The following is a 21,265-nucleotide window of genomic DNA, read 5'->3' on the forward strand; positions in this document are numbered from 1 at the left end:
GTCATGTACCAGGGGAGAGATGAAGATGGAGAAGACTTAGATAAAGAGGGATGCAACCAACCACAATGCAGGACAACAAGGGGGAAGCCATAGGAAGATACAGCTAGCACCATGCTCTTACTGAGGGGGGAGCGATGCTCTTCTGCCATTGGCACAGAAGTGGCTGAGACGGATCTCTCGCTGTGTCCAGTGTGGTGCTGAGCAAACCCTGGATGCTTAAGCTTTGATATGGTGGCGGCTTCTAACTTGTTCCCAAAGCTCTGGCATGCACATAAAAGGGCCCCGAGAGGCTACAAAGAGTAAACTGGACACAGTATCAGCCCTATGACACTGGCTTGGGGACCCATCAGGTAGGAATAGGAAACTTCAAGCTCTCTGGATATGGCTTCATGTGAGAGATGCTTTCTTGGCAACCGGCCCTCAATGGGGCAAACTGAAGCCTGCTTATCCCAGCCAAGCGAGGTTTGGAAATGCAATGACTGACTTTTAAGTTTTTTGTTTTTTGGTTTTTTTTTTGCAACAGATGATGCCAAAGATGGGGGAAAAAAAAGTAAAACTTTTCAATCTTTTTAATGCATTTGCATGTTCACATGTACACATGTGTGAGAATATATGCAGAGGACCGAGGGTAGCCCTGAGTGTCATCCTCAGGAGTGTCATCCACCTCCTTTGACACAGGGTCCCTCATTGGCCTGGAGTTTACCAGTTAGGCTAGACCAGCAGGCCCTAAGACCGCATCTCTGCCTGTTCCATGATGGAATTACAAGGGCATGCCTGGCTTTTTAATATAGGTTTTAGAGACGGAATTCAGGTCCCTGTGCTTACATGGCAAGCAGTTTACTGACTGAGCCATCTCCCTAGTCACAGACGTGTCAAACTTTCTTCCTTTTCCTGGGCCCCCAGCTATTCCCTACTGTGGTCTGTCCTTGTCCAGTGTCCTTATGTAGCTTTCTAGGGACATACTGGGAACACAATTCAAACCCTACCTGCCACCTCACTTCTGCTGCTTGGACATTTCCTTTCAAACGCCCTTTCTTTTAGCCAGGCTGGACTTTGGGGATTTGTCAGATCTCTTGGCCTCAAATCTAACACGTTTTACAACTCATAAAAGCTTTCAGAACTGTATTCTTGATAAATAAGCTTCTACTGAAAATAAATCTCATTTTCAGATGGCCCAATTTATTTCTCCTTTAAAGAGAGATTGAGTCAAATTCTGTGCACAGAGAATGATGGGAAATTAATTTGAGTGTATGTAGCACCGCTACTAAAACATTCAAGAAAAAATTTCTTGAAGACTTTGAACTAATTTGGTGATGAAAATCTAAGAGGCTAATTTGACAGTCAGAGGGAGGTCACCTTGGCAGCGCTGAGAAGCTGAAGCCTCAGCCAGACTTGATTTACTTTTGTGATGGGACCCTGGCCTTGAGGTTGGACTTTCCAGTGGGATTCCAATGCATTCACCTAATGGAAAGGGTGACTTCCGTGTGGCTTCTGAAGGTCACTGCAAGGCTTAGGAAGTGAGGAGCATATTGGCTAACGGCCAGCTTTCTGACCAAACCTGTTAATTTAAAGGACTAACTCTTTATGGAAGGCTCTGTCTTTTTGTTTGTTTGCTTGTCTGTTTGAGAAACAGGATCTCACTGTATAACTCAAGCTGGCACAAATTCAGAGCAATTACTCTGCCTCACTGTGAAGACAATGAGCATACTTCACCATGTCCTAGGTCCAAAAGGTTTTTGTAGCAGAACTCATTTGGCCAGTTGTCTCTTTACCTGTTCCAAAGCCAAACTTACATATGTGCAGGAGTGAGGTGCAAAGACCAAAGGCGGCTTTGGCATCTTCCAGAACACCTGGTTTTGGGGCACTCTGTATCAATGATGGACCATGAGACCTTGCTCTGGTCCCCTCACCCATGAAAGGGGCTTGTTGGCATGGTAAAATCACAGGGGGTAGGAAAGGCCACTGTATAATCCCAAACTATACACACGTGAGCTGTGCCAGTAGATCCTGCCTGTGTCTAAAGCAGATATTGTCACTGATAGTGGGAAATATATTTAGGAGAATTTCTGTGATTGTGACTCCTATGCCTACAGCATCCAGGATCTTAAACTGACTGAGTTGAGCATGAGGCTGAGGCAGAGAAGAAAAGATAAAGCTAAGCCACACCTTCCCATTGTCACCTGGAAGCCCATTGCAGATGCTTTTTCTTTTTAATGGTGAAAAAGTGTATAGTTAGATTTAGCCAGCTGGACTCAGTGTAGATGATCCCAATCTTGTTGGCAACATTCAGAGAGTCATAATCAGGAGCAACTGAACACATGCCTTCTTCTCCATCAGGCCTTATCAGGGTGTTGACTTTGGTCACAGCGATGTCACAGAGTTTCTTCACAGCCTGTTTGATCTGGTGCTTGCTGGCCTTGACATCCACAATGAACACCAGTGTGGTGTTGTTCTCAATTTTCTTCACGGCTGACTCAGTGGTCAGGGGGAATTTGATGATGGCACAGTGGTCACACTTGTTTCTCCTGGGTGTGCTTTTTTGAGGGTATGTGGGCTGTCTCCAGAGCCTCAGGGTCTTCAGCCCCTGGAAGGTGGGTGAAATGTGGATCTTCTTTTGGCTGTGGATGCCTTTCAGCACCACCTTCTTAGCTTCCAAGGCCTTTTCTTTTGCTTTGGTTTTGGGAGAAGCAGGAGCTTCCTTATTCGCTTTCAGCGCCATCTTGGTGAAAAGCTGCAAAGGAATTTTAAGCCAGCAACGCGGCTTCTCTGAACACATCTAAAAACCTCCTAGGTTTGTGATATCCAGCTTTTAATACACACTTTTAATTCCAAACAATGATGGTAAAGTTAGTCTGTAGAGGGAAATACCGATGTTTTGAAGTGATGTCTAATTGAGGGGCAGACAGTGATGAGTCAGAGAAAGATTTGACAGACTAGAATATGCCCAACAGAGATAAAAGAGAGGAACTTAGGAGAGAGAGCAGGCAGATGGAGAGGGGGGGCAGGCAGAGGGAGGGAGAGAGAGGGGAGGGAGTTTTACTGGGAGAGTTTTGCAGAGACAGATTGTAGAGAGAACAAGCTAGACACAGGTGAAGTCAGAATGAGCCAGAGAATGAGAAGGAGTCAGAAGGTTAGAATAGATTTCTGGAGTTAGTTTGAGGCCAAGCAGAGCAATGATTCATTCAGAGGCCATGAGAGAAGCCAGATCAAAGCAGCCGGCTTGGAAGGGAGTTTGAGGCAGAACAGCTGAGTTGAACCAGCCAGCCAGAGTTCAGAAAGAGCTAAGAAAAGGATGAGTTTATTCAGCAGTAAGCCTCAGAGGCTGAAAACATTCTGGGCCTAGGTTAGACCACACGGAGGCTAGAAGCTTCCAGGACTAGGCCTAGGTTAGCAGATGGAGGCATAAGCCTCTGAGATGACAGCTACATCAGGAGAATAAAAGTTACTTTTTAAAAAAATGTTATTTTTTACAGCCCATTCTGCAAACAGCCTGTATCTCCAGCAGACAGCTTAGATTTGAAGAAGCCTCCTCAACCTCGTGGCAGATGAGTGGTGGTTTCTTTAGTTACTTCTGATCTAGAAATAACATCTGCACCTTTTTTGGGCATCTAACCTTGAGGAGAAAGAACCCCTTTAATTTCAGCCTCTGTCAACTACAAGATAGAGAGGTTCTGAGGTATTCCCAGGGAGTTGGTAATCTACTTCTTGGCCAGCTGGAGGGTCTGGTGAGGCAGAAAGAGGCTTGTGGGCTTGGGATGCAGATGGCACACAGCTTCCCTTTCTGAACTTGGTCCCTGACTTGCTGTGAGACCTGGATTAGATCAAAATATCTTAGTTGGGGACTAAGACCCTATATGAGATCATGTAACTCAACTTGTGGGTCATGAGATATTTGGCAACAGTAGGTTTATGAAGGTGCAATGACCGACAAATCACTCAGTGTCAAACACGTAATGGATGTGAGCTGTTCCTGGCGGTGCTCACCAGAGTTGCATCCTGTGACGTCATTGTTGTCTTCATCACATGCACACACACATGTACACACACATTGTGTGTGCCATCACATCACACAATGCTAATAAATGCTGCCTTGAAACATCGCAGCTCATACTTGAGACTACTGTATGTTGGTGAGTTGCATCGTCTTTACTACACATATAAAATTTCCTCCTCTTATAAAGCAGAATAGTTTAATTATCCTAAACAAAGACCTTTAATAGTTTTCTGCCAACATTCTTCAGCATGTGAGTATGAAATTGGTATATCATAGAAAGGACTGTATTGTGTTAGACAAACACACATATCTCTCATTAGCATGCAAATTTGTTTCCTCCTTTATAATTGGTAAAATGATGTGTATATCAAAGAATTGTTTTGAAACAAATTTCTTTGTGACTTATCAGTAAATGCTTGATATATTATGCCCATTTTATATCTGTGTGCTTAAGGTCATGTCACAATTTCTCAGGCTACAGGGGTTTGCAAGTAGACAAGGTTTAAGGAGCCCTGGGTTAGATTATATGACCTGCCTAAGCCTTTTTTTTCTAATCTGAACAAACAAGGAATCTACTACTTACTGCTGAGATTTCCTATGAACATTAAAAGATGAACCTAAGCCAAGTGCTTAGCATGTGAGATGCAGTGAGGACAGTTTAAAACATGTGGTACTTTCATGTTCAGTTCCTCCCTGTGGGGCTCAGACACCCGTCCTCAAGATTTACACCCCCGTTCCATGAAGTAGAGACTCGGGGGCTGTTTCTCAACAGAGGCTTCAGGATTCGCCCAAATGCAATGGACATATATTAGTCTCAGGTGGTTTCTATACACAAAAATTTTGTTTTTATTTTTGGCAATTTCTGATGGAAAGGCCCGGAGAGGAAACTGTCTCTAACGTGGCTTCCATGGGAATAGAGGATGAGCCATCCCAGGTCAGACTCATGAGTCATCTAGTTAGGATTCTGCTGCTCCAGCAGCCTTCGGAGCATGGTGGTGGGCCCTGTTCTTGCAGACAATTCCGACCCCTGTAAATCTGCCTAACTTTGCTTGCGATCAATTTATGCTTCCCACTCCCATCGCCTCTCGGGGATGTGGGCTTTCTGAGTTTATTGCCTATCGTTCAGGGACTGTCTTGCTTCTCTGTCTGGCTTTGTCCTGTTCCGGCTTCGTGCCGTTGTCTCTATTATTTCTGGGCATCTTACAGGCATTCTCAGTGTTTCTTTGCATGGGGAATTCAGTGGTTCTTAGATGTCCTGATGACCAAGGCTTTGTAAGCTTAGATTTGGTAGATCCTATTTAGAGTCAGGAGGCAGTCCTTATATAGAAACTTTGCTAATGGACTCTGATATCCAACTAGGTTTGTACACTAGTCCCGTCTATCTCCTTGTCCTGATGTAGAAAGTGCATTAGAGATTCTCTGGAACTTGTCAGAATTGGAGAAGGAGCCAAAGTTGAGAATTACCCCTTCTCTGTCTAGGGGTCTCTGGTGCTGATCAACTTTATTTCTTGGAGACTTCTGGTCTTTTAAAAGATGGTCCCTACACAAGTCTCTGTTCCCCTTTGCCTTTTTAAAGGGAATAATTTGTTTGTTGAGGTGGGTCTCCTAGAATAAAATTGTGTGTACTTCGTGTAAGGGGATAATTGCCATCTATTATTTCAAATGTCCCTGAGAAGGTGCTTGCTAGCAACAAGCTCTAATTATTTCCCAATCCTGGTCTAAGGTGCGCATTCTTGCTCTGACCCTGGTGTTAGATGTGAGCCTAGGCCTGGTTGACTGATACGAGCCTAGGTGGGCTCCTCAGGAGTCTTCTGGAATAATGGGATGGTAGAAGCAGGGTAGGCATTACTCCTAGGCCAAGGTAAGCTAGAACCACAAAGGAGCAGGCAGATAGGATCAGTTCAGTGCTGTCACTAGAGTAGAAGGCATTGCGATGGTCTTGTAGTCAAAGGCGACTGGTGCAACATGTGAGTGGTAAGGGAACTAACTGCAGTGGCTCTGGGGAGCAGGAATCAAGGCAAGCTTTGTACCTAAGGTAGAAGCTATTTGTTTCCTCAGGAGTATGTGCCCATGAGATCTGAACCTTAGCTACCTTAGAAGCAAGGCCAGCGACAAAAGTGACAAGAACCTTTCCGTATTTACTGTGTATTTACCTGAGCACACATGCTCTCAGTGGGCCAGGCACTGGGCTTCCACTCACAAATCCAAAGCCTTGGAAGTTGTGGAAACTTTGTGCGCTGAAGGCAGATCTGTAGCATTCCCTTTAATAATCAGGACATTTGCCAGGTGGTGGCGGCGGCACACATTTTTAATCCCAGCACTCGGGAGGAAGAGGCAATCAGATCCCTGAGTTCAAGGCCAGCCTGGTCTATAGGGTGAGTTCAAGAATGGCCAGGGCTACACAGAGAAACTCTGTCTTGAACAATGCCACCCCTCCCCCCAAAAATCATGAAATTCAAGTTTAGAGAAGCTAAGTGTGGTATACCAAGTAAGTGGCTAATTGAACAAGACAGGGGCTCAGTGCAGTTCTCCTCTGCCAACTTTAAGGATCTAGGAGGGTTGGGGCAGTAGTTCAGCCAGCAAGGCATTTGCCACACAAGCTAGAAGGCAGGAGTTTGGTCTTCAGTAAAAAGTCAGACTGTCCAACCACTGGTGAGTGTCCAGGTGGGAGACAGGTGAAGATTTGAGGGTCCTTGGCCAGACAGTCTAGCCACATCAACGAGTTGCAGGTTCACTGGGCATGGTGACATGCTTGTGCAATTCCAGTGCTGGGGAAACAGATAGGGGATGCTTTGCCTTCTCACAGGCCAGCCAGCTGAGGCTAAAACTGCTGAATGTCATGACTTAGTGGGAGACTTTGCCACAGAAAATAAGGTAAGTGGTACCTGAGGAAATAACATCTGAGGTTGACTTCTGGCCTCACACATAGGTGCACCTACATACAAGAAAACACACACACACACACACACACACACACACACACACACACACACACACACACTTAAAAAAATTCTAGGATGAGTAGGAATGCCTTTTTACCTCCCAGCACCTGCAATTAGGACATTTCAAGGTGGTATAATGTTTCTTTTTCAAGAGCCTAGGCTGCCATTCAGGCTGGACTGACTGCATGGAAGTTGTTCAGGCCCATCAGTGGACAGTTGAGAATCAGGGCTCACTGTGATTGGACTCTCAGTCCCACAGTACCTTAGCCCAGGAAATAGTGTGGGCTTTATCGAGTCATGGGATTCAGGCAAAGAAAGCATGTGACCAAGATGAGGGATCCAGTCCCAGGGTGTCTCAGGGATCCAAGTAGTGTCACAAAGGAAATCCAGTAATTGGGCTGTTTAGATATAGAGCAAATGTATCACATAAACGGGCCACAACTTCAGCGTCTGGGGAGGCAGACAGAGCTGAGATGCCACTCTTAGGCTCCCAATCTTTCCTCCCCTGAGAATTTATATTAGTTCTCAAGGCTCTTTGAAACCTTCAGGGGATCAAATGGTCCCTGGGGGAGAGCCACGACGAGGTCAAGGGAGACAGGAAGCTCACCTCTTCCTTCTCTAAAAATAATAATTTTAAAAAATCCCTATTTTATTAAAAGTCTCTTATGGGGAAAAAAAGAGCCTATATTATCTTGTTGTTACACATACTCCACACTGGAAACATAGTTTAATACTCATTCACATTTAAATTGTACAAAGAACTCACAAACATGAGCATACTGATTGGTTATAGACAGCTGAGTAAAGAAAAAAAATCCATTAAGCACTGGGTTTCATTTTAAGTATATTGCACAGTCCTTCAAGAAGAAACAAATCAATTAGTAATATGCGGCACAATGCTTAAAAAATAGGCTAGACAGTGATTGCACTGGTTTTATTGCTGTTGCCATCTCATCTGCTCAATTCAGTGCAAAGAAATAAAGGGTGATACAAAGGAAAATAAATTCCTAGCTATCCCTATGAATCACAGCAATGAGGATCTGCCTCAGGTTCAAGGCCTGTGTGTGTCATACCAAAGGAAAGCGTTCACCATCTCACATGGACCATTTTGATTGGGATCCACGGAATTGAATTTTAGCCATAACCGTTGACTGAGCTCAGCTCCACAGAAGCGGTGCAGAGTGGACCATTTTCACGGCACCCTACATCCCATTAAATAAACATCAGGCCAAAATCTGATTAGTCACCGTTCTGCAAATGTACATGACACCATTCCTTATTGAAAGGTAGGGGAATGACCTTTGCGTTGGTATTCATGGTAAAATCCACTTGTTCCCTAACTAAGACGAAATGGAAACAATGTATATACTTGTAATCATTGTGACTGGGTTAAAACATCTCCACCACTGTCTCCCTAACTTTGTAATCAGTCTGTGATGATGACAACTGCCAAAGAGCGACCATGGAACTAGACCCCTAGTATCTTCCTACATATTATTAGAGCAAATAGCCTTTTTTTTTTCTTCTTAAAGTTCTGGCTTATTCCTCTGTCCAGCTGTGAGGGCTAAAAGGAAGAGTCCAGTCTGTTAAATGGCCACTGGGGGGAATTAAGCTCATTCCCTCTGCTTAATGGTGCAACGTGAACTCCTTCAACAATGTGGGGGGAAAAAAAGTTAAGCCTCTTAATTTTCAAATAAATCGCAGAAGAAAACATACAAAGCAAGTGTATATCTGCTCCATGACTTTTTATAAAGCAAACGCTATCACCCAGATCAAGAAATAAAACTTGGACAGTGACTCCATGGCCTCTCCAGTCTGTACTTCCCGATTCTTATAAGAGATTACATCCTTCCTGGCTTACTTTATAATCACTTCTTTGAAGTTCTCAGGGGTCCAGACCCCCAGCGCCCTGCACCCCCACCGCCCTGCACTCCTCCTCCCCCCCCTTCTCCCCCTTCCCCCCCCCCACCCCCAGTGCACCATCCCTCAGTAGCATTCTCTAGCCTCGTCCATTAATTTCGTTTGTGTGGTACCGAAGACTGAGGCCGAGCTTTGCGTACGTTAGGCAGGCACTCATCAGTGAGTTATGCCCTAGGTCCCTACACCATTTTCTTTTTTCTTTTGGGGCCAAGATCTCACTAAATTGCCCAGGTTGACTTTGAATCTGTGGTAACTCTCTACCCTCCTTCCCAAGCTGCTGAGGTGACAGGCCTGGCTACGTTAATTGTCTCTTTAAATCTATAGAATTCTCCTTTGATTTTTCTTGTGCTTGTTGCTGAAAATATAAAAAAATACAGTCTAATAATGTTTGTTATTAAAAGCTATAATTAGTACGGCGGAATTATCTAGCCCGCTATCACGTCAATAGACATACATTCCTGATTGATTTTAGATAAGCCTTCTTTTACCTGGGGCTGGGCAGATATTTCCACCTGAGCTATCTCGTTAGCTCCCAGCCTCCATCCCATGCCATCTGCGTTAATCACTTCGCTCTGGGCTGCTTCCAGTCCATAATTCCATAAACACTTGCACATGCTTTTCACCCGGGCTGCCTCTCGTTATGTGGATCCTCAGAGTCTGGTTCGGCTTGATTTTAATCTTTTGAGGAATAGAGACCATTTAATTTGGGGCTTTTCTCCGAGTCTAGATTTTGTGGTGCGTTCTCATGGTTCCAGTCAGCACAGGCCTCTGTCCAGAAGTGTGATTGACTTTGGGTGACGCTCTCTCATTATGTACCAAATGCCTGATCATTGCTCTGTCTCTTTTAGTATTGGCTCTTCTTGAGGCTCGATATTTAGAAGCAATTACGGGAAACTGCAAACCAATGTTGTTTGAATTACATCTTTTCCCCCCATTGACCATTTGGAATGCATCTGTGATGAGTGGCTTTCCTTCATGTGCAATGTGGTCTCTCAGAGATAGGACAGGAGTAAGAAAGACAGTATTATTCAATTCTTTCTCCTTGTTCCTGACTTTCAAGATATGGAATTGGTTTCATATTATCTGAAGTTGTCCAATTAAATATTTGCATATCATTATGAATCAATGAATTTAAATGTATTTTTTGATTTTTGATTAATCATGATCATTAGTATCCTTTGGAAGCTCAAACTGTCATGTCTTTGGTCAGTGGGAGCGGCTGGAATCTTTTTATATGACTGTAGAAGACACGTCAGGCTTCCTTGTATTAGAAATAAACATGGAAAGCTCATCAAGACACAGGCATAGGCAAAGACATTCTCAGAAGGACTCCAATATCTCGGGAAGTGATGGCAAAGACTGACAAATGGGATGGAAACATTTAATCTTAGCAAAGAGCCTAGAACATGAGAGAAAAATATTTGCTTCTTACATATTTGACAAAGGATTACTATCCAAAGCACATAAAGAACTAAAAATCCTAAGCACTAAAAATGAAGCCCCTAAAATACAACAAAGCCCCCACAACAACTTAAGCATCCATCAATTCATGAGCAAATGAAATGAGCACATATTTCTTAAGACACTAAATGTAAATGGTGAAGAAACATGAAAAATATTTAACATCCATAGGCAGTCCAAATTAAAACCCCACTGACATTCTGCCTCACTCTAGTGAGAATGGCTGTCAAAGAAATCAAGAACCAATGGCGGTGAGGATGTGGGGACAAAGGAAGCCTCATACACTCCCGGTGAGACTGTAGATTAGTTCAGTCACCATGGAAACCAGTACAGAGGCTCCTCAAGAAACTAACATTAGATCTACTATAAGACTCAGCTACAGCATTATTGGGGATATACTCAGAGGACTTGAAGCCAACACACCAGAGATATTTGCACACCCAGTACTAGTCACAACAATCAAGGTGCCCGTCAGGAGCAGAATGAATGAAAAAGATGTGGCCATGATGTAGAGGAATGAAATTAGACTCATTTCTATCACCCTTCACAGAAGTTAGCTAACTCCAAATAAACCAAAGACCTCAATGGGGAATCTGAAACTACTAGAAGAAAGCATACTAGTTTCTACATTATATTGAGAATAAGGGAGGACTTTCCCAATAGGGCTCCATCTGCCCAGGAATTAAGGTCCATAACTGATAAATGGGATTTCATAAAACTAAAAGCCTTTTGAAAGGCTAAGGAAACAGTCGAGTGAAGAGGAAGCCTGTAGAAGGGGAGAGAACCTTTTCAGCTACATATCGGACAGAATAATATCAGGGATATATAAAGAACTCAAAAAATCCTCAAAGAGTCAAGGAAACAAACAACCCAATTAAAAAAAATGAGCTATGGTTCTGACCAGAGAGTTCTCAAAAGAAGAAATAAATATCTCAAAAAGGGCCCATCACCCTTATCAATTAGGGAAATGCAAATTAAAACAGTCTCACTCTCGTCATAATGGCTAAGATGAAGAAAAACAACCAACAACAGATGCTGGTGAGGATCAGGGCAAAGGAAACCCCTATTCACTGTTGGTGGGCTAATTTCCACATGGTCTGTACTAATTTGCAATCCCATCAAGGTCATACATCTTAGAGGAGAACCTGTTACTATCAATTTCCTAAACCAGTATAATCTTTAACTGTTCTTATAACATCCTTACACCCATAGATAGGTATAACTCGCTTTTTAAAAAATTTCTTTTTGCAGTAGAAGACTGTGACACAAATCCACAGCTGATCAGAATGAGAACACTTGACTGTGGACTGCGGAGTGCACGCCTCACGTAATCTATCTACAACACAATACAACCCTGACAACTAAGGCTCAGGGAACACAGAGGGCGAGGAAGTTGGAATGAGTGTAAGGGCTGGCAGGCCAGAAAGTCTACAGCGAGACTCTGCCTCCTAACTATAGCAGGGAAGCTACATCCATAACAACATGGCTTGAGACCTGGACAATTCCAGCAGCTGTTGATAGCTCAGCGTAGATTAGACACCTCATCACCCCTGACTCCTAAAGATGAAGAGCTACAGATGATTAACAACTGCTGAGAAAGGGAGGATTAGTATTCCCCTGGGTTGAGTCCCCGATTAGATGTCTAATAGCAGGTGGTCACCCCAGAAACACATAGGAGTGGGTATCACTGCATGGGGTTCTACACACTGTATTTATGCATTTATTTATATATATTTATTAACAACAACAATGAAGGGAGAGCAAGTTGGGAGTCTGGGGAGGGAGTGGACTGGGGCAGACATGAGAGAAATAGGATGGAAAGGAGGTGGGGGTTGATGTAAATATGTTTGAATTAAATGTAAAAGCATCACCAAACGTGGTATATTATACTCACAATGGTGTTTTAGTCAGCTATGAAGATGAATGAAATGATGTCATTTGCTGGGTGCAACTGGAGATCATCCCATTAATCCAATCATGCCAAACTCAGAAAAACTAATATCACATGTTTTCTCTCATTTCTGGATCCTAGATTTTATACATACATCAATACATACATGCATGCATATTAACATACATCCATATGTGTTAATGCTCATATGTAACACAAGAGTAAAGGGCCTATGTGAGGAGAGGACAGCAGCAGCAGGAGACAGTGGGGAGGAGAAAGGGGGAGGTTAAGGGGATGTGTGCAAATATGGCAAAACATACGCTATCCTAGAAAGAAATTGCTTAGGAAATGCTATACAAGCACACACCAGTAAACAACATTTTTAAAAAGCCCTTGCTATATGTATGACAAAACCTTCCTTATCCAGTCCTGGGGACAGATCTTTTCCTATAAGCCCCAATATCCTTTAGTGACAAAAGATATTTTAAGCACAAAATCTGAGCTCTAAGACAGCTCCATGGTATTGATATAGGGACTGTGTCCTGGTTTATCTAGTGATGGAGCTGGGGAGCACACATGGTCATATATGTGCACTGGTACAAATACACGCAGATGACCCAGATGTGAGTACACTGCCCGAGTTCATATGAAAAATTTCCATTTCACATTCGGGATGGCTTTTTATTTCTTTTTATTTAGCCTCTTCTGTATTACATCTGTATATTTTTCTCCACATTGAGAATAATGTTCCTTGATAACATGGTAATGGATCTAGAATACCCTGAAATGATTAATTTACCTTTCCTTACTTACAGAGGGATGGTATTTATGTTATTGCCACCATCATGAATAGAGACACTGGAGCAATTCAAAGTTTTGTTTTGCTTATGTTTCACCATTTCTATAGTTAAAAAAAAATTAAGGCATCTATCTAGTCTCTTCTCTGTCTCTGTCTCTGTCTCTGTTTCTGTCACTGTCTGTCTGTCGGTCTCTGTCTGTCTGTCTGTCTGTCTGTCTGTCTGTCTGTCTGTCTGCCTGTCTCTCTCTCTTTCTGTCTCTCTGTCTCTCCTGTCTCTCCTGTCTCTCTCTCACTGCCCCCCCCAATGTGTGTGTGTGTGTGTGTGTGTGTGTGTGTGTGTGTGTGTGTGTGTGTGTGCGCACGCGCACGCAGGTGCCTAAAGAGGCCAGCAGAGGGTATACAATTTTCTGGAGCTGGAGTTATAGGTGATTGTGAGCTGCTTAGTTCAAAGCTCTTAACTGCTGAACCATCTCTCCAGACCTCTTTTAGGTTGTATGCGTCTCCCCTGACTGGGCAGATAATGTAAAACACTTTCCTTTCAGCCCTTACTTAGCCTCACTTCTGTAGGCTCTATGTATTTACTGTGCATAGTCTTCCTCATTTTGATTTTCTTTAGTTATTTTTATTGTCTGAAATTTTAAGTTTTAAGTTGATTCTGAAGAAATAGGAAGCAGAGAAGGTGTGAGTGTAAGAGGGAGGAAGTGGGGATGGTGAAGAAAACAAACAAACAAACAAACAAACCAAACCACATGTGGTTTGAAAAAAATGGCACAGTGAAACCCAACCCTTTCTAACAGTAAAGAATGGGCGAGGCAGAAGTGTTCACGGACTTTAAAAACTATATTAATACTCTTTTCCCCTGTGGCCTATCAACATGCTTCTTTATCTTCTTATGATATAACATGTTAGTGTTTTTTGAAACCTAATATTTAAAATTTTCTTTTTGGTGGCCAAAGTCTCTTTTTTTCTTTAAAGCTCAGAAATGTCACAAGAATGGGTTTGGGATGCTCCGCCGGGGTCTGTCTCCTTCCATATACTGTGCACCCTTTAATAAGCAGATCTGATAGGCCTGGCCTCTCTGTCTGTCTGGGAACCTTAGGCATTTCATGCTCAGTGCTTCACCCTTCTAGGGCTTTCTTTTTCTTTCTTCTTTCTTCTTCTTCTTCTTCTTCTTCTTCTTCTTCTTCTTCTTCTTCTTCTTCTTCTTCTTCTTCTTCTCCTTCTCCTTCTCCTTCTCCTTCTCCTTCTCCTCCTCCTCCTCCTTCGCCTGTTGGAGCTGCTTCTTATCTTTCTGATTTTCTGGAAGCCACCTTCCAGCTTTCTCCTTTTGAGCAAGGAATGAGCTATTGTCTTTACTCCTCAGTCCATATTAGTATTTCTTTGATGCAAACTTGTTTCAGTCTTTTCCTGGGGTTTAACACCTGATTCCTCGGCTTTCCTTACAGGAAAGGGGGGGGCATTAATGTTATTTTCTTATACCTTGTATCATTGCCTAAGTAGGCTGGCTCCCTTTGAAACAGAATCATACAGCTGTGACTTACTCCAGCAGCGGGTCTTTGTTCTGTTCTCTGCATTTTCTTCCCTTCAGTTGTAATCCTGGAACGTTCTTGCTCTGCATTTTATAGTTTTCCCAAACCATCGGACTCAGGGGCTTCTCTGGCTTTCTAGAGCTCCCTCTGTGATGACGTGTTACGCAAGGACACACAGCTGGCTCTCTGAGGTCTCTGATTTGCCCTCACGTACTCGGAATTCTCCTACTTTTTGGTCCACTATCCTTGCCCTACTCCACATTTATTTCACCCCCCAGAAGTTTCTTCTCATCATGGACACTTTCCTGGGAGGTGGAGGTGTGGTGGCCGCACCACACCGGCTCTTTCAGAGTTTACTTGTGCCCCTGTACTCATACCCCATGGCACCTTAAACTCTCTTAGCTCAGCCTTCAGCCATTTCCTCTTCGTTCTCTCCCAGCCATGTACTACTCAGATCTGGGGGTTATTACATGGGTAGCTGCTTTGTCTCCGTTCACTCCTATTTTGAGGATTTTGGAAGAGAATTAATTTGTCATCCTTTTGTTGTCTGAAGGTTTCGGGATTTGATTTAAGTTCCATTTTTATGTAAGGATTTAGAGAGATCGAAAACAAAACTAGATATCAAACCAATTATTTTCTCACCACCATCACTGCCTTTCTCCTAGAATCTTTGAAAAAACAAGACACGGACAGCACAGCGCATCTGCAAGGGCCAGCGCTGCAGTGCACCTTCCTTGTCAGAGCCCTTGATCACGGCGCTTGTCTTTGGCAGCAGGCGTTCCATTTTGCCTCAGGGATATCTCCAAGGACCATGGCCTTGAACCTGCTGCTACACCATGATTTTCTTTTATTGGATACTCCCCACTAAGTACAATTTAACCTTAGCTTGGCAGTGCTACCTAGGTTTAATGAGTTGTTCAGGGTTATCTGACCTTTCACTAAATGGTCCCCGGTACAAATATTTTATATGGCTTTGTTTTTCTTCTCTCTCTCTCTCTCTCTCTTTTTTCCCCTTAGACCTCCAGCGTGTTCTCCTGTGTTTTGTTTTATATTGTATCCGATCTCAAGGGTGTGGGAGGGGACCTCCGCCTTCCGCAGTTAGACTGTTATCTCAGACTTTTGGAAATTACTTCCATGTTGGTTTTCATATTTGGTGGGTGGTGGGAAGTAGGGACAGTCTAACTCCAGGTACGAGGGTGTTCCCGTGGTTCTGAGCTGGCACGGTTTGGAACGCCTTTAGCATTAAAGGCACTTGGCTTCACCCGCAGCATATTTAATTATAGTCCATTTGAATAGCATCTCCACCTTCCAGTGAGCTTTAGTTTTGCTATCATGTTAGGCCGACAGGAAGGGAAGAGAAAAGGGTGGTTGCTTTCATCTGGTAAGAGAATGAATCATGTGAAAAGTCAGACACTAAGCCTGGGATGACCCAGCGAGCCTGAGACTGAGTGAGGAAGGGTAGTGCTGCCCTTCCACACGGTCTCACAGTTTCTGCATGAAGCTTCATCGCTGCTGTTTCTAGTTTGTTTTTATGGGAATTATTTGTTTGTACATACACGCATGCCCCATGAGTGTACATGCTTATATGTGCACCTATGCTATGTCCCTGACAACCCAACTCTTGTTCATTCATACAAAGCTCTTGGGCCATTGTCCTTTGTTAATGGAGGGTTTAGGCAGTAACAGCTGCGGTGATGACCCCGGCCCTGCTTTGCTGTGTTCTCTTACTGGAATTTTACTCCATATGCAGTTTCTCCAGACAGATCAGATGCCTATAATACTGAAGTATCCCAGGACAGAGAGTAGAGGCACGAATCCCCTGCTGTGGGGAGCCATGACACCTCTCCTTAGAGAGGGGCCTCCCCATCAGCAGGCAGCAAGTCAGGGCTGTTGAGATAAAAGCTGCTTTCAGGATTGAATTACCCTAAACAGCTCCGACACCCAAGCAATCTGCAGGAACTTAATGGTGCCTGTGATGGCTGCTGCTTTGTGTTCTCAGCTACCCCCTGCTCCCTGAGGGAAACTCAGTCACACACGGGAGAAGAGAAAGGTCACTGGGAGAAAACAAAAAAATAAAACAAAACAAAAACCCCAACTCACTATTCTGAAAGCAGAGCTGTAAAAATTAAGTTAAGGGAGGCTTTGGGGCTAATTCAGTTATTCCCAAGCTGGCTTTAGGCCAGCGCTGGGCTAATAAAGTATTTGATATTGACATGGGTACTGTGGGCTCAGCCATCTGCAGGTTATACATAATGGATTTGGTGGCAAGGCTTAAGTGGAAAGTGATGGTGGCTCAAATACTGGCTCTGTCCCCACACAGGGGACACCCCAGTCCTCTGCCCTGCTAAGTTCCTGTAGGTCAAGACTTGGTTGGTGCACCATCGTCGGGGATATGTCACCAGAGTTCTCTGTATCTATTGAGAGAGTGCAGTGTTGGAAGACATGCCTTAATGACTCAGCACTTAGAGCTTTGCTGCGTGTGTGGCCCTGACTTATAGCTTCCCGAAACCCTTTCCGGCTGGTGAGATCATGACCCTGCTGGAGGATGGGCAGGCAGGTACAGATAGGCAGCCCAACTGGCAAGGAAGACACAAACACAAAACACAGAAAGTTCCGACTGCCAGGTCTGGGTCTCAGATCTTCCAAGACAGATGGAGACCCACAAGAGGGGTGAGGCACCCCAACACCAAGGGTAGAGAGGAAACCAGTGAGAGAACATTAGGCCTGAATGTTCAAAGCACAGAGAGACATGTGTAAGGCTGGACGGTTAGAGGCGAGAAGACATGGCTTTTCTTTCACCCCTCCTGCAGTGCAAGCATGTTGACCGGAGCTACCATGGACATTTGAGAATCATGAGGTGACAAGTATGAGGGAAAGGCCACAGAGAAGCGAGTTGTGACATCACTAGGTACTGAACTAACAACAGGCCTTTGAACTATAGGGCCCTTGAATAGACATCAACAGTTACTTGTGATATTATTTTTATTGTGTTTTATTTTTATTTTAAATTTTTGATGGGTCCTGGTTTGTAGAGTATCCTAGATCAAGGGCTCTATTCACTTGCAGTGAAAACACCACTGACCTGAGAGTCTCACTAAAAGGCTTTAAACAATAACATCAACAAGATGAGACAGGGTTCCTACGTTTTCCTTAGAAACTGGCCCATGGCTTCCTTGGTGGACAAACAGCCACCAGAGACAGTCCATTGTCCTAGATTGCTCAGAAAGGCTCCTCCTATATTCCTATCCACCTTCTGCTGTGTCTTGGCATATGTCACATGTCACAATCAAGACCTTTAGGCCTTATGAGTTGCTGGTTCGTAGAGAACCATGCTATGTTTGGGTATGTATGTACACTTGGCGTGAGTGTCTACTGGGGTAAAGGTGGGATCCTAGGGAGGTCCTCCCCCTTTCAGTCATGGGCTAGAAACAAAGCAGCTTCTAGGAAGCATACAGATAGACTATGAGAACTTGGTTAGTTAGCTGACTTCTATTATTCTAAGCTTAAACAGAAGTTAAGAGCCAAAAATCTTTCCCTAGGCTGCATGCCTAGATTTAAAGCCTTGGACCCCAACATTACTAAACAAAAAGATTGTCCTGACACACTTGAAGTACCCTGAAATTTTCTTACTTAGTACTTACTTAGTACACATGTACACATACCACAGTCGCCTGCCATTGTTGCTTCTGTCCCTTAGCTGGCTTTCTTTCCTCCTTAGCATGTGACTGTTGGAAAAGAAATCTAGATACTAGCGTGGTCTTGCTAGTTGGATTAGGTGTCCTCCATTCATGGCCTTATGTCCAGAGTCTAAGACAGTGCTAGACACACAGAACATGGCACATGGGTCTTTGTGAGATGAAACCCAAAATGGAAACAAACACAACAGAAAGAAGAGAACAGGTCCCATCCCTGCTCCCACGCCCATTTGAGTGTCTAAAAGGGAGAGATCATGAACACTGAGGGGCCCTAGACTTTGGCTCTTAGCTTCTATGCAAGTGTACAACAACAGAGGCCAGCCAGCTGCGTGGGTTCTATATGGCATATAGTCTATCTATACGCTTGCTAGAAGCTTTGTTTATTGCCCACAACTGAAAGAAGGTAGGTCTCTTTAGGACCTCACCTCCACCCCAGTACACTCAAGCAAGTGTACATACACTCATACATATCCAGACATATACATAACCAACATGCCACCTTTGAGAACGCCCTGCGGTATGAAGCCTTAAGCAGTGGGCTCTACCACTCACCCAGTGGCTGATGGGCCAGACCATTTGATGGGCAGAATGGACTTGTTAGATGGAGCAGAGTCATAAGGCTGGTTGGGAGGAAAGGAATCATCCTCTTTCATAGGTCACTGTACTGAATAATGTGGAGGCTTTGCTATTGATCCTCAGGCAGGGTGCTAGATAACCCAGAGCTCTGCCTTATTTTCTTTACACGCTAACATTAGTCCTAGAGTATGATCATTAAACCTGCCAGTCACTTACTAAAACAATAATAATTAGATGAGCAGATTTGCTTTCACCTTCTTGTGAACTCACAGTCAATATCCACTCTTAAAAACAAATCAGGCTTTTCTGGTCCAGTCACCTGGGATTTATTTGGAGAAAAAATCATGGAGAAAATTCAGGCGTTTCCATAATTTCTAAGATCTGGACAAGTTTTGGAAGACCACAGACCCTCTGTCAATCAATTTTGATGAGAAGGTTCATATGGGGCAATCCTTTAGGACTCCCCCCACAAATAAATGTAATACTTGTATTTGAAAATAGGTCATTGATTTAATGGACTCTAAATGCACAATACTCTTCCCTCTTGACTTAAAAAAATTGGTTAGAGTCGGGCACAGTGACACACACCTGTAATCCCAGCCCTCGGAGAGGCAGAGGCAGGCGGATATCTGTGAGTTCAAGGCTAGCCTGGTCTACAAAGCAAGTCCAAGACAGCCAAGGCTACATAGAGAAACCCTGCCTTGAAACAAAAGCAAAGTGGAAAATTTGTTAGATTTTAGTGGCAAGAAGCTAGAATTTTCTTGGAATTTTAGAAAAAAAAGTAAAAGTACATGCACACAGAATTCACACACAAACACACACACACACACACACACACACACACAGTATGCAGCCCATAGTCATAAATTTGCCCAGTAATTTTGGTTTTACATTTCATTAACAAAGTTAACAGTATCAAAACATTTCATATGAATATTTTGTTTTATATCCTTGATCATCTGCTAGAAATGCTCTTATTTTCTCACTACAACAAGCATCTCTGAGAAAGAGCCTTGGTATTTGGACCTCTTTGCCTGCCCACCCTCCTGGTGTTGTGTGGCACTCAGGAGGTACTTTGGGCATAAGTAAATGCCACAGAATGCTAACAGACACTTTTGGGGCAGAGCCTAGGAATTCTGTCAGTGTGCTCTCAGGTGTGCCTGCTCTACCATGAACGACACTGTAGGTGGTTTTGAGCTGGTCTCCATCAGAGGTTCACACCTGTGTAACCCTCTTCCTTTGAGGGTGAGTGAGACCCTGAGCTCTCTTACCAGCAGAATATACAAAGGTGGTAGGATGCTATTTTCAAGATTACAACTCCTGTCTTGCTGGCAGATTCTTTTCTTCCCTCCCATTTGTCTTTCCCCGCCCATCCCACATTAAGGAGGCAAGCTGCCAAGGTGAGCAGGCACTGATGGTGGCCTCTGGATGGTTAGGAACTAGGGTTCTCAACCCCACCTTCCAGGAAACTGTCAGCAACCTGGTGGGATTGGATGAGACTCCTTCCCCAGCCAAGCTTTCCGATGAGGTCTCCACAGAGCTGACCTGAGCTGGCTTCCTCCTCACAGGCAGTGACACATGTGTGCTGTCTAAGGCTGATACACTCAACAGCACTTGGCTTCAAAGTACTGGGTCATCCTCACAAAGTCCCGCGCCCACAGCAAGGCTTTTGTGTCAGTCCGTTCCCCTCAGGGAGGCCCTGCCTGGCCTGAGTTCTGTTCTCTCCTCTCAGCTTCTCTGTGCCTCAGCAATGCTGAAGGAGGTTCTAGTTGGCGTTTGGCAGGCAGGGAAGACACCTTGGTGTTTGTCCCAGAGCTGTGCAGTCTACCTCCTGGCCCAGATGAAATTGCAAAATACAACACTTTTCTGTAAAGGTCACTGCAGCTTTAGTGTAACAAGAGAAGGGGACGCAGGGGTGGGCTCCAGGCCGAGGCAGCGAGTCTGAGAGGAAAATGATGATTAAAATGGACTTCCTAAACAAGCCCTTACTGTGCACTGATGTAGGGCCTTTGTGTTCTGCCAGTCGTGAGCTAAATGATCTTAATCAAGGCACGCTGAGCCCAAAGCTCTTGGATCGTTTATTGTCTCCCACTTATGTAACCTGTCACTGAAACAAATGGGGAAAACAACGTGCTTTCTCAAAGCCAGCTGGGAGAGAGGATGGTGCCTCCTGACTGCTGCTTGGAGCGGCTGCCTCGGCCCTGATATACCTTAAGTATTTTGCTAGGAGCTCATAATTTTCCCACTCCAAAGTATCGGACCAAGGCCTCACTGGGACCTGTCAGGTGGAGTGTGCGTGGCTCCTAAAGTGGCAGCATGGAAATCCTGCCCGTTTGCTCTCTTCTCTTCTTCCGCCTTTTTCTTCTCCTTCTTTTAAACACAGGGTGTCATGTAGCCTAAGCTCAAACTCACTCTATCCGGGAGGGTGACCTCTGCCGCCCAAGTGCTGCGATCACAG

At 44.2% G+C, this 21,265-nt stretch overlaps 1 protein-coding gene across 1 annotated transcript in view; it reads right to left on the minus strand.

The window, feature by feature from the left end:
- Positions 1–21,265, minus strand: part of ALK (ALK receptor tyrosine kinase) — a 710,702-nt gene that overhangs the window by 51,293 nt on the left and 638,144 nt on the right. The gene's annotated exons all lie outside the window — the stretch shown is intronic.

The sequence above is a fragment of the Acomys minous genome (assembly GCF_964271855.1).
Source record: "Acomys minous genome assembly, chromosome: 8".
In the NCBI taxonomy this organism is placed as follows: Eukaryota; Metazoa; Chordata; class Mammalia; order Rodentia; family Muridae; genus Acomys; species Acomys minous.